The 12,969-nt window shown below is 51.3% G+C and overlaps 1 protein-coding gene across 11 annotated transcripts in view; it reads left to right on the forward strand.

The window, feature by feature from the left end:
* The window catches only part of MARK2 (microtubule affinity regulating kinase 2), a 59,297-nt gene that overhangs the window by 26,492 nt on the left and 19,836 nt on the right, over positions 1-12,969 (forward strand). The window contains exon 1 of one of the 11 annotated variants that reach the window (XM_032639596.1): positions 4,160-4,298. The exons of 8 other annotated variants lie outside the window; for them this stretch is intronic. The gene's annotated coding sequence lies outside the window, so the exon portion shown is untranslated. Of the gene's footprint in view, positions 1-4,159; positions 4,299-12,347; positions 12,775-12,969 lie in introns of those variants that run through there. 2 more of the 11 variants (XM_032639598.1, XM_032639595.1) reach the window with 2 other exon arrangements.

Raw genomic sequence — 12,969 nt, forward strand, 5'->3', positions numbered from 1 at the left:
CTTCACTTCTTGTAGGATGAGTGCATCTCCCTGGCCGGGGTGAGACTGTGGGTGGAAGGTTAGGAAGGGGTAGCTGCTCCTTGCTAGAAAGGGGAGCTTGGAGAGGGAGCACAGGTTGCCAGCAGGTATTTCGCATCCCCCTCTGGCTGGCTAGAGAAGGGTGCCACCCCTAGTTCCTGTCTGCGGACCTCTCCAGACAGCCAAGGGAGCACCCAAATGGAAACATCCTCTTTCTGCCGAGGCTTGAGTGCCTAAGGCAGAGAGACCAGATGGTAGCAGCTCAGGCCTGCTAAGAGGGGAAGATTGGTTATTTAGGGGCTGTGACAAATGGTTTTGCAGAAGAGCAGGGGAGAAAGGATCTAATTTAGCAAAGCCAGGGGCCAATTTCTACAGTAACCCTGTGGAGAGCCCAGACGGCCTGGAACCACAGGGCCACAGGCTCAGGTGCTGACTGCCTTCTCCCTTCCTTCCTGTGTCTGGTGGCTAGTGATGTCATTGTGAGGTTAACCCTCTGGTCAGAGAGGACGACCCTGACTCCCTGCTGCCTGAGCCCTTCTGCCCTGGAGCTGTACCTAAATGGCCTCCCGATTCTGACTTTGTATAGGGCAAGAAATGGTCATAGGAAGCTTTGTTTTGATAGTTTGACTTCTGATTGGGCATTTAGCCATCTGAGAACTGAGTGCTTTCTTTCTTTTTTTAAAAAATAAATTTATTTATTTATTTGTTTTTGGCTGCTTTGGGTCTTCATTGCTACGCGCGGGCTTTCTGTAGTTGCGGCGAGCAGGGGCTACTCTTCGTTGCCGTGCACGGGCTTCTCATTGCGGTGGCTTCTCTTATTGCAGAGCACAGGCTCTAGGCGCGCGGGCTTCAGTAGTTGTGGTTTGCGGGCTCTAGAGCGCAGGCTCAGTAGTTGTGGCTCACGGGCTTAGTTGCTCTGCGGCGTGGGGGATCTTGCTGGACCAGGGTTCGAGCCTGTGTCCCCCGCATTGGCAGGAAGATTCTTTTTTTTTTTTTTAATGCACAGATCTTTTTTTAAAATTTATTTTATTATTTATTTTAGTTTTGGCTGCGTTGGGTCTTTGTTGCTGCGCGGGGGCTTTTCTCTAGTTGTGGAAAGCGGGGGCTACTCTTCGTTGCAGTGCGACGGCTTCTCATTGAGGCAGCTTCTCTTGTTGCGGAGCACGGGCTCTAGCACGGGCTTAGTTGCTCCGTGGCATGTGGGATCTTCCCGGACCAGGGCTTGAACCTGTGTCCTGCATTGGCAGGCAGATTCTTAACCACTGCACCACCAGGGAAGCCCCTGAGTGCTTTCTTTATGCAAAAGTACCCTGGAAACACCCTGCTTTAAGCCCCATGCCACATATGTTTCTTGGTGAGACAGAGAGCCTCTGCTTGGGTATTATTTTAATTTGGGACTCTTTTTTTTTTTTTTTAATTAATTTTATTTATTTTTATTTTTGGCTGCGTTGGGTCTTCGTTGCGGTGCGTGGGCTTCAGTAGCTGTGGCTCACGGGCTCAGTTGCTCCACGGCATGTGGGATCTTCCCGGACCAGGGCTCGAACCCGTGTCCCCTGCATTGGCAGGCGGATTCTTAACCACTGCACCACCAGGGAAGCCCCAATTTGCGACTCTTAATGGGGCCCTATATTGCTCATCCTTCTAATCTCCCGGACCCCCACCCCCCAAAAAAAACCCAAACCTTTTATACGAAGAACTTTGGAAAGACGGAGCAGTGCCTCAAAGTCACTGGATCAAAAGTGGTATTTGGCATAGTTAGCTGGTTTGGTGTTTGGTGAGAGATTTCTGCTTTATATTTGAGCAAAAGATCTCTTGGCAGGAGGCCTCTGTGTGGTGTTCCCAGTGCTTGCCCTGTGTACAGGGTTTGCCCCCTTCCCTCCCCTGACAGGTTGTTTGAATCCTCTTGCCCATAAACAAGTGCAGCAGAACATGTCGGGCCAGCTCACGTGACCTTGGTTATCTCTTAATGGGGTAGCCAGCATCAGCTTTATTTTTTTAATTATTTTTAAAAATTTACTTATTTATTTATTTTTGGCTGTGCTGGGGCTTCGTTGCTGCTCACAGGCTTTCTCTAGTTGTGGCGAGTGGGGGCTGCTCTTTATTGCAGTGCGCGGGCTTCTTATTGTGGTGGCTTCTCTTGTTGCGGAGCACAGGCTCTGGGCACGCGGGCTTCAGTAGTGGCTCGCGGGCTCTAGAGCGCAGGCTTAGTAGTTGTGACGCACAGGCTGAGTTGCTCCACGGCATGTGGGATCTTCCCGGACCAGGGCTCAAACTCGTGTCTCCTGCATTGGCAGGCGGATTCTTAACCACTGCGCCACCAGGCAAGCCCCAGCATCAGTTTTAGATACCACAGTATCTGTTTGGCTTCAGGGGCAACCTAGGCCTAAAGTCAAGCTGCCATGTACTCAGTCCCAGTGAGAAACCTGTTCTTTCCAATCTTCTCCACCCAGCTTCTGACAAATGAGCCCTCCTCCATTTATCCGACGAGCTAGCCAAGGCACCTGCCCAGGTCATGGCCACTTAGTAACAGGATTCAGCAGTCTCTGCCCTTGGCCCAAGGTTGAGACTGCAGTGGTAGCGGCGGGCCCAGTGAGGTAGAAAGGAGGTACCCAGTAGGGAAGACAGTCACTTGATGTGTTAGAGCTCCACAAAAATGTGGAGATGCCAGGAGGAAGCCTGGGTCTGTCTAGAAAGGGAAACAGGAGTATTTATGATTCCTTAGTGAGGACCAGGTAGGAAAAGTCAGCTCTTGTGGGACAGGAGTGAGAAAAGGACAGCTAGACAGTTTCATTCCTTCTTACCTTTATCATCCCTGAATTGCTACTTCTGGTATCTCATTTATCTTTCTCCTGTATCTCAAATCCTGTCTGCTGGGGCCCATGACATGCAGCTGTTTCAGGAAACTGCCCCTGAGACAGATGCATGCCAGCTTATGGGATACAAAACCCAACACCGAAAATCCCATCTTCCCAAACAGTGATCTTGTTATGTTGTGTGAAGGACAGCTGGTGGTGGGAGCCTGGCTGCCACGAAGGCTGCTGAGTCTCCAAGCCAGACACGCTCAGGAGCTGGGGGTGCAGCTAAGTTTTCACCACCACACTCACCCCCACTACCCTGGCTCTGAGTCTCCCTCCTCTCACTACGGAAGAGGCAGTGCTCTTCAGTACATAACAATCAGGGACTCTAGCCACACTGTGTGAGTGTGTGTGTGTTTCTTAAATACCGGTCACATTTCCCATTGTGACTATTAATTTGCAAAGTTTCCAGTTCCATATACCTAGAAAATCTTTTTTTTTTTTTTTCCCTAGAAAATCTTGGCAAGATTATTGACATTGTGTGTCTCAGGAGCTGTGGTGTGTACTCTGGATTTTCCTGGGGTTGGATGTGTGTGTTTAAAGTGCTTTTTATCAGGGACAAGTAGAGTGGCCTTTTATGGAAGGGATAAAACAGTTGAGCTGCTGGAGCCTTTTCTGGCTCTGCCAGAAACCCATGTCCAAGTCTGAGCTGTGCAAATAGGTGACCAGAACTTGGTCTTCCAACTCTAGCACTCTCCTAGGCTGGTTTGAAAGATCCATCTCTTTTTGGAGAATAGAGAATTTGTGGTAAGCAGTGGGTAAAGAAGGTAAAGCCAAAAGCCGTATCTGGGCTTCCCTGGTGGCACAGTGATTAAGAACCTGCCTGCCAATGCAGGGGACACGGGTTTGAGCCCTGGTCCGGGAATATCCCACATGCCTCAGAGCAGGTAAGCCAACGCGCCACAACTACTGAGCCTGTGCTCTAGAGTCCCTGAGCCACAACTACTGAAGCCCGCACACCTAGAGCCCGTGCCCCACAACAAGAGAAGCCACCGCAATGAGAAGCCCGTGCACCGCAAGGAAGAATAGCCCCCACTCACCGCAACTAGAGAAAGCCCACACGCAGCAACAGACCCAATGCAACCCAAAATAAATAATAATTAATTTTTAAAAAATCATATTTAAAACATATAAAAACTTATGTTTTTCTAGCAACCTACAGAATAAGTTGGGAAAGCATGTGGAATTATAGTAATAATAGCTAGCATGTCATGAGCATTTAATATATGCCAGGCATTGTTCTAAGTGTTTTGGATGGTGTTGGATAATTTCTGACTTTACCCCTTTGTTTTCTCTTGATAGAAACCCCGTTATGACTATGGGGTCTTTGTCCTTGTACTCGGTGTTTGCATGGACTGACTAGATAGAACAACAGGATGGGTAGCAGTGGCCTCCTGCTATGCAGCCAGACTCTTCTGACCGGAGGTATCCTGGGTGGGTTTTTTTCTCTCAATCTTCCGGTCTTTATTTAAGCCACCATGCCTGTTGGCAATTAGAGCTGCCCTTCAGGATTTGTTGGGGAGGATCTGTATTCCTTTTGCAGGCATCCTTTCTTCCCTGCTCTCTCTGAGTGAATTAGGAGGTGGAGAGCTAGAAACTTGGCTGCTTGCCTCCTTCAAAACAACCAGCATTCTCTTGTCTGCAGTCTGTGTAATAAATAGTGCATCTAACGATGCCCCAAAGTGGCCCCCTTCCTCCCCAGCACCACCGGTCAGTTGGTGGATCTAGTTCCTGAGGGCTTCCACCAGCACATGAGTTAATCTGTACCAAAGGGCCCTGTTCCCGTGTTCAAATCACAGACGTTAGAAAGCTCAGAACCTCCAGCAGTGAAGTCTGAACCCCCATCTCCCCGCTGCCTTAGCCAGGGCTAAACTGGCCTTTTCTGGACCACTCCTTTCTCTTAGACGCCAGTACAGTCAGACTCTCTTCCTCGGGCTCTGTCTCTGAGAAGATGGATTAACTATAAAAGTGTTTTTAAGAAGGCGCTTACAATGGAAAATAGCTGCAGTCTCATTTACCATATTCTCTGCTCCTAGGTCATGCACACAAACAGCTAGGGAGGGGAAGTGTCGTTGCTACCAGAAAACGAACAGTGTTTGGCTTCAGAGGCAACCTAGGCCTAAAGTCAAGCTGCCATGTTCTCAGTCCCAGTCAGAAACTTGTTCTTTCCAATCTTCTCCACCCAGCTTCTGACAAATGAGCCCTCCTCCGTTTATCCGACGAGCTAGCCAAGGCACCTGCCCAGGTCATGGCCACTTAGTAACAGGATTCAGCAGTCTCTGCCCTTGGCCCAAGGTTGAGACTGCAGTGGTAGCGGCGGGCCCAGTGAGGTAGAAAGGAGGTACCCAGCAGGGAAGACAGTTCTAAAGAGTGTTTCCCCTGATATGTCAGGGGACTGTCCCAGGCTGCCTTCTCTCTCTCTGGAAGTTCTACTTGGCCTTCCTTTAATTAGCCCTTCTCTCCTGTAAGGCAGTGTCCATTCAGAATTCCTTTCCTCCAGCCTTATTCTTCATCTCCACCTAGGTTCATATCTCCTTAGACCCTCCCTCCCACCCAGCCACCCCCCGGTGCTCAAGTCCTTTTATGTCAAGCCCTCACCCAGAGTTTGAAGGTTAAGAAACCCCAGTTTCTACGGGCCACGCTCCTTGGAAAGCAAAGATACGTTCCTAGGTCCCATGTTGGAACACTGAATGCATTTTCCTATTCTGAACTCTGGTTTAGGTGTTAGGTATGGTTAATACACTACTTCAGATACCGTGGTGGGCCCTGATGGGGTGGGCTGGCCTGAGAATGCAGCCATCATTTGTAACATGCTTCTATGGAAAAATGGAACAGAACTTTTGGTAAGTTGGGGATTTCTTTTGCCTGTTTTTTTTAAGATTTTTAATGTATTTATTTATTTATTTTTGGCTGCATCAGGTCTTAGTTGCGGCTCATGGGATCTTTGTTGAGGCGTGTGCTGGATCTTCTGTTGCAGACTGCGGGCTCTTCCTTGCGGTGCACGGGCTTCTCTCTAGTTGTGGTGGATGGGCTCCAGGGCACCTGGGCTCTCTAGTTGTGGTGCACGGGTTCCAGAGCGCGTGGGCTCTGTAGTTTGCAGCACGCAGGCTGTCTAGTTGAAGTGTGCGACCTCAGTAGTTGCGGTGCGTGCGGGCTTAGTTGCCCCATGGCATGTGGGATCTTAGTTCCCTGACCAGGGATCGAACCTGTGTCCCCCGCAGTGTAAGGTAGATTCTTTACCACTGGACCACCAGGGAGTCCCACGCTGGGGGTTTCTTGACTTTCTTGCAGCACATGCTGCGGCAGGTTTGCATGTGCCTTGTGGGAGCATTCTCATCACTTTGTAGTCGTAGCACCAGCTATCACAGAAGTTGTCTTTCTAGATGCCAAATGCCAAAGATAAACACGCACACACCACTTCCTACCCAGAAAGTTTGCTAGAGAGCTGTGTGCAGCTCCTGTGATTGTTCTGGGAATTGAGACTGAATTCTCAATTTTGACTGATTTGACCCATTGTCAGGTAGCACCGGAAACAGGGGCGTTCCCTCATTCCACAGCTCACGTGTCCTCACCTGCTTGGGTTTTCAATGATCTGTTGTAGGAGGAAGATAGCAACTCTCCCTGTGAGCAGGAACAGCTCAATGGGGGTTTGCTCATGGAAAGAGCAGCCAGTTGGAGTTTTAGTGGTCACGTAAGTGGAAGAGCCACATTGCAGCCCGGCCAGGTGGAGACAGGTTCTGAGAGTGGTGGTGCCAGCCTTAGGTGGTTTCTATTACTTATTGTCCTGCTGGAGCTCTGATCTCTGACCATGGTGACTTCTGGGGCAGCAAACTTGTCCCAATCTTTTTTCTGATATTTCCTCCTCCTTCTTCAACTCCCTCTTTGAAACTGGAGGAGTAGGAAGGTAGTAGTTTTTCCACTTCCAGAGGAAGACGCAGTGGAAAGAGGCACATGTCTTATTCAGCACCTTCCAGTGTAGAGCTGGAACCAGATAAGACCCGGAAGGCCTGTTTCCCGGCCTCAGCATAAAAACATTTTAAGGAAACCGCATTGGAAGGGGCAGAGACAAAGGGTTAAATCTGCACCCAGGTAGAAAGGCTGTTGCATAAACGCTGAGAGAGGGGTTATTTGTTGTTGTTGTTGTTTTAGATCTCGTGCTTCTTTTTTATTTTGTGTTGGCAAAAACCCCAGGAGAAGATTGGAGATTCTGGGAGGTGGTGATTATGCTGGGTGAGTCACCTGAGCTCCCCAGCTGCCGTTTTTAGTCGTCCCTCTGCTTTTCTGTAACAGGAGGCAGTTTGGGGAGGGTGGCGGCTGGGTGGGAACGCTGTTTGTGCATTGGACAGAAGGCAGGTGTATATGGGTGAATTTTTTGGCTCTCTAGGGTTGACAGGGCCTTGCAATCAGTACATTGGTTCAAAGAGGAAATATTAAAGCAGCTCTCGGTGTGGCAAACAGTAAGTAAATGTCTCCTAAAGTCACTGTCACTTCCCCAAATCAGTAGCTCTTAGAATGGCTCAAGCTGCATTGCATTGTCACAGCAAGACACAGTGGTTTTGGTAGCAAAGCAGTGGAGGGATTGAATGTGGAGAGGCAGAGAGAACTGTCTGAAGTGGGAAGGCCTGGTGGTTGTTGGGCAGCAGGAAGTTCGAGGAGAGGGATCCCCCTCTGTGATGAAAGGAGGGCTTAAGCTTGATTGAGGGGAGCCAGGGATGGGGGTGGGGGCTGCTGGTCCTCAGCTGTGCCTGTATTCTGAGCCTGCCTCCAGTTCTCCTCGGTGACCACCTTTGCCTCAAGCTTTGTGACAGATGAGAGTTCCAAGGGGCTTGTCCCAGCTGAGAGAAAGCTTGTTAGTAGAACTGACGCTCCATGGATGTCATCCATTTTGGGGAGAGAGGATCTCATGACCCACTGCCCACTTGGATGTTGTGTGCAGAGTATACTGATACGGGTTATTGGCGTGTATCCCAGAGACTGTCACGAAGATGCCCCAACATGTTTTCTTATTTATTCATTCGTTCACGTTTATTCATTCATTACCTTACTGAATACTTCCGCTCTGTGTTATAGACATTGTTGTGAGCCATGAATCAGACGGACCGGGGGCCTTCCCTTTATGGTGTAGTCTAGTGGGAAGGACAGACAGTAACCAACCAACTTCAAAGGGCAGTAAATGCCCTGAAAGAGGGGAAAGGGATCTTCTGGCCAGAGGTTTTTTTTTGTTTTTTTTTTTGTTTGTTTGTTTGTTTTTCCGGTACGCGGGCCTCTCGCCGCCGTGGCCTCTCCCGCCGCGGAGCACAGGCTCCGGACGCGCAGGCTCAGCGGCCATGGCTCACGGGCCCAGCCGCTCCGCGGTATGTGGGATCTTCCCCGACCAGGGCACGAACCCGTGTCCCCTGCATCAGCAGGCGGACTCTCAACCACTGCGCCACCAGGGAAGCCCCTGGCCAGAGGTTTTGATCTTCCTTCCTCTGCCCTTGCTTATCTCCTTGGGGGACGAGGGGAGCAACTTTAGGGATCAAAAAGTTGTACCACTTTTATTCTGTATATATTCCATAAGTATTATAACGTGGGGCACTGTTAGGCACTAAGGGCATACAACGGTGACCTCTGACTTCTCAGAGCTCAAAGAGGGGGTGAAGGCATAGAGGCACAAAGGCAGAAGACCTGAATGGATACAGATAGGGTGCTGTGAGAGTCAGAGAAGGGAGAGATCACTCTCAGCTAAGAAGGTGTCTGGATAACTATTTGAACAAAGGGATTTGGGATAAACAAGGGATAAGAGGGTTTACTTACCTGGATCACTTAAAAGAAGGTATTATATGAGATCTGGAGCCTTTTAGTGTGTGTGGATCTGTGTAGCTCTTCATACCACAGTTCCAGTCCATTCCCTACGCAGCAGCCAGAGTGGTGGAGCTGGGGTCCCACCGCGGGTCTGTCTGACTCCAGAGTGACACCCTTCACTACCACACCACATACAGCCAGACAATGAATGTGCTAAAAACAAACTACTGGGCAAAGAAAAGGAAGTTGGAGGCAGGCCCAGGCACCTCAGCTTCACTGGTTAGTCTCCCATCAGCTCCCCACAGTCCTCTGTTAAGCGAGCCAGACCTTCCTGCTGCAGGCTGCCTTCTGCCTCCCCCAGAGCCCTGGGCTGCTGGCAGGCAGGCTCTCCTGTGATATGGAGGAACTTGTTGGTCTCCATGGTTACGGTAACCCACTGGTAGGGAGGAGCCGAATGGAGTGCGAGGCTGGCAGTGTGAGCTTCCCCCAGCCCTTGGCACCATGTGGTACTGGTATGTTGGCCGTTTCTTGGACCTTTTCTGAGAGGAAGGAGTTAAGGAAATGATGAGGAAGGGAAGAGTTGGGCACACCTTCCTCCCGCCCTGGGCTGCTCAGAGGGCAGAGGCGTGGCTGCCTTCTCAGTCACCCACTTCTCTTGGCAGGAGTGGTGTTAGGAAGGAGGGTCCTTTTTGTCTGACAGCCCAGCCATGGTAGAAATTTGACTCTCCTCATTCTAGAAGGAATACCACCTTTGCTACACTGGTACTTGTAGTCAAGTTCTTAGAGATTATAGCTCTTCTCAGGGCTCAGAGAACCCCTGTAGATGGGAAACAAAGGTCCCTGCCTGAAAGTGAAGAGAGATCTTAGAAAACATGGTCGAGACCTTACTGCGCACCAGTGACCGTGGTCAACGCTGGCGTGGATTTGCTCATTTCATCTTCACACTAATCCTGTTAAGTGGGAACAGCTCGTGTCCTCGTGTCCCAGGTGAGGAAACTGAGACCCAGAGGTGCCAAGTGATCTTGCCGGTGGTGTTCGGTGAGCTGGTAAGGAGCGAAGGCAGGGCCCCCACTGCCTCCGGCTGCCTCCAGAGCTCTGCTGTGCTATCCTGCCTGCCTAACAAGTAAGCAGAGATACCGTCGTGAGTCGAGACGTGTATGGTTCCCCTCCTCTCAGTCTCTAGAAGGCAGGAACCAGATCTCTCTGTACTTTGCAACAGGCTCCAGAGGTGGGCGCTCAATGAAGGTTTGCTGAACAGGGCAACAGTAATTGGGGACTGAGATAGAGACCAGGCCCCAGTGAGCAGATTCTCAGGGATAAAGTGTGGAAGCTTCTGAAGCCGTGGTTGCTCAGTAGAATCCACCGTTTTTGAAGAGGAGCCCAGCATTTCAAGTGGCTCAGAAGACAGGAGATTTGAGGGGTGCTCCTTGCACCGCAGCTTCCATGCATGAAGGGGCTGTAGGTGGCTCAGCTCGGATCTCACTCCAGGTCAGTTCTCGCCTGCCGGACTTCCCAGGCAGGCACTGGCTCTGCTGTGGCAGCTTTGAGGCGCGTGGGCTCCCTGCGTGGCCCAGGCTGCAGTGCTGGTCTCCCAGCCTTGGGGTGAGACTTGCAGCTTAGAGAGCTGGAGGGCAGCGAACCACCTTGCTTTTGGCTTTGCTTCAGTCACAGGCTGTGCTGGCCTCCTTTGTCAGGGAGGCACCTACCCTGGTTGGAAAAAGGGAGCAGCCCTTTGGCAGTTTTACACAAGCCCACCTCCGCTCTGCGACGGAGTATTAAGGGATGGTGGGGGTTCCCCAGGTGGAGACATCACAGTTCATTCTGGGGCTGGGGGTGTACATCCAGACTCTCCACTGGTCACCAAGCTTTACCAGAGCTCTCCTACCCAGAATGCTCCGCTGGTGTATTGACTCTTGGCAGTTGAGAGTGACGGTTGCTCAGGATCAAAGGATGCAAAGAAGACTCCTGGATGCAATGAAGGAGGAAGGGTTAAAGAACTAGTGATTTGCCATGTGACGTTTCAGCTCAGTCCCATCCTGTCTCTCCCCAGCCTCTCTGAGGTCACTGCTTGGTACTTCCTCAGTTTACAAAGCCCCTTACTGCCCCCCAACAAATAAGATTGAGGAAACAATCCTTCTGTCACATTGCAAAATCCTGGAGACTGGAAAATGAAGCCATTTGATCCCGCTCTGGCATCTGAGTGGAGGGGCAAGCCTGAGCCCAGGGTCCAGAATAAAACCTGACCTCTTCCACTGAGATGAGGGCCCACTTTGGGAAGGAGTGAGAGCAGGGGGTGCTGTGGGACCACCTGGGTAGGCCTTTAAAACAGCCCCTGCCCCCCACTGGCCTTAACCCGGATGTTGGCCTTCCTGCTGTCCCAGGCACCTTTCCGGAATCTTCACATCTTTCCCCTCTTCCTAATCTTTGGAGGAAGAGCGAGGGACTCATTCTTCTGGGAGAAATAAGAGCAGATTAGGCTTCAGAAGCATTGAAGAGGAGCTGGTGAAGGGGACCGTGAGGAACAGCAGAGTGCTGGAGTGGGCGCGAAAGCCCTGGGCTCCAGTCCCAGCTCTGCACTGGGAGGCTGACCTGGGGCAAGTCTCTTAACTTCTGTGCTTAAATTTCTCATCTGTAAAGTGAAGATGCTCCCTACCCTGTAGGTTTACGGTGTGGAGAACATGGGAAGTACGTGCCAGCAGATGGTAGTACCAGAAATGCCGAATCTGTTGACCAGGGTTCATACATAAGGTGAACACTGAGCAGCACGGTCTCCCAGGTGTCTGTGCTCAGGTGCCGTGAGGTCAGTGGGAGGCTTTGCCCTTCCCTAGAGGGGTTTATGGCTTCCCAGCATGAGATCTTTAAAGAGTTGCCTAGTGGGAAAGACCCTAGCCTCGAGTAGTGGAACGAATGTGAAGTTGATCTGGCGGCCAGAAGAAAGGCCGAGACCAGAACACAAACGGGGAGGGCTCCAGTTTGCCACAAGGACAGCAGATGCCTGGACAGCAGGGGCTTGGCTGGAGGCAGGTGTGAGGAATGGCTTCCCCTGCTGCCCCCAGGCCCTCAAGAGTTCTCAAAGAAAGCAGTATTGGGGTGGGGTGGGGGGGTGATGGAGACCTGGAGGTGGGTGGGAACCTGGAGATAGACTCCCAGAATCAGGGCTGGAAGGGGTTTAGAGAAGCATTTGGTTTGTTCCCAGCCTTTGGGCAGAATTCAGGATTTAGCTTCTCACTCTCTATCAGTGACAAAGGTTCTTAGTCTAGAACCCATGGACCTAAGGGGCTTCACAGGGTTCCTGAATCTCCTGATATTATGTCCAGAATACTATCTGTATAAGTGGAATGTGCATTTTTCTAAGGTTAAACACTGCTTTTTGTGAAGTAGGAGATCCACGTGCCACTGTTGGATGGCTAGTTTCTGCTCCCACCCCGCCCCGTGGGTGGTTTGCTGGCGCTCTCTGGGTCAGCATGTCTGATTCACACATACTCCTCCTGCAGATTTGAGCCCGTACCCAGGTCCCACCTGCTGCAGGTGAGATAATGGCTTTATGACAACCTGGGCTGGCGTAAGTCTCCTCCTCACCCTCTCCCAGCTGTTACCCAGCAAAGCACCTTGGGGAGGGTGGGGCAGCCCACTTCCGGAGAGGGGGAGGGGAAGGGAGAAGGAAGTTGATCTAAACCCGCCTCTTACTCTCTCTGTCTCCCTTCCTTCCCGTTAGCCTTCTGCCCCTTTCCTCCCACCTTGCTCCTGGGTAGTGTCCGAGGACTGCATGCATCTTCTGGCTACCAGACCCTGGCCCACAAGAAGTCGCAGGGCTTTGTCCCCGTTGCTCTCCTTGCCAAGCCTGGGCTCTCTCTGCTAGTGGTGGTTTCGGTTGCGACACAGTCCAGGTTCCCAGGCAGGAGCCGCTTGGCCTGGCTGCTTCGCTGCTTTTCACTGACGAGGTGGTGGAAGGAGTCGCCTGCTTCAGCTGAGTAAGGGTGGCTGACGGAGCCAGGAGCCCCCGCCCTGGGCCTGGCTCTTCCCGGCCTCTGTACTTTGCCCTCACTGCCTGACAGATCCTGCTGTGGGCTCTGCTGAATGGAAGTCGCTGGTAGTCCTTGTCCCTTTCTCCAGCCGGGTATGTTTCCCCCCTTTTTTTTTTGCTGTGGAATTGCCCACTCCTCTTTCTTCCGTCTCACCCCAAACACAGGATCTTTGAAGGGTTGCTAAATGGAGCCAGGCAGCAACTAGCACAGGGAAGTGCTCCTCCTGGGAAGAGGCATTGGCTGAGAAAGGAAGAGGTGGCAAATGCCCAGAGAAGACTCTCCCCTTA

The sequence above is a fragment of the Phocoena sinus genome, chromosome 8 (genome assembly GCF_008692025.1).
Source record: "Phocoena sinus isolate mPhoSin1 chromosome 8, mPhoSin1.pri, whole genome shotgun sequence".
In the NCBI taxonomy this organism is placed as follows: Eukaryota; Metazoa; Chordata; class Mammalia; order Artiodactyla; family Phocoenidae; genus Phocoena; species Phocoena sinus.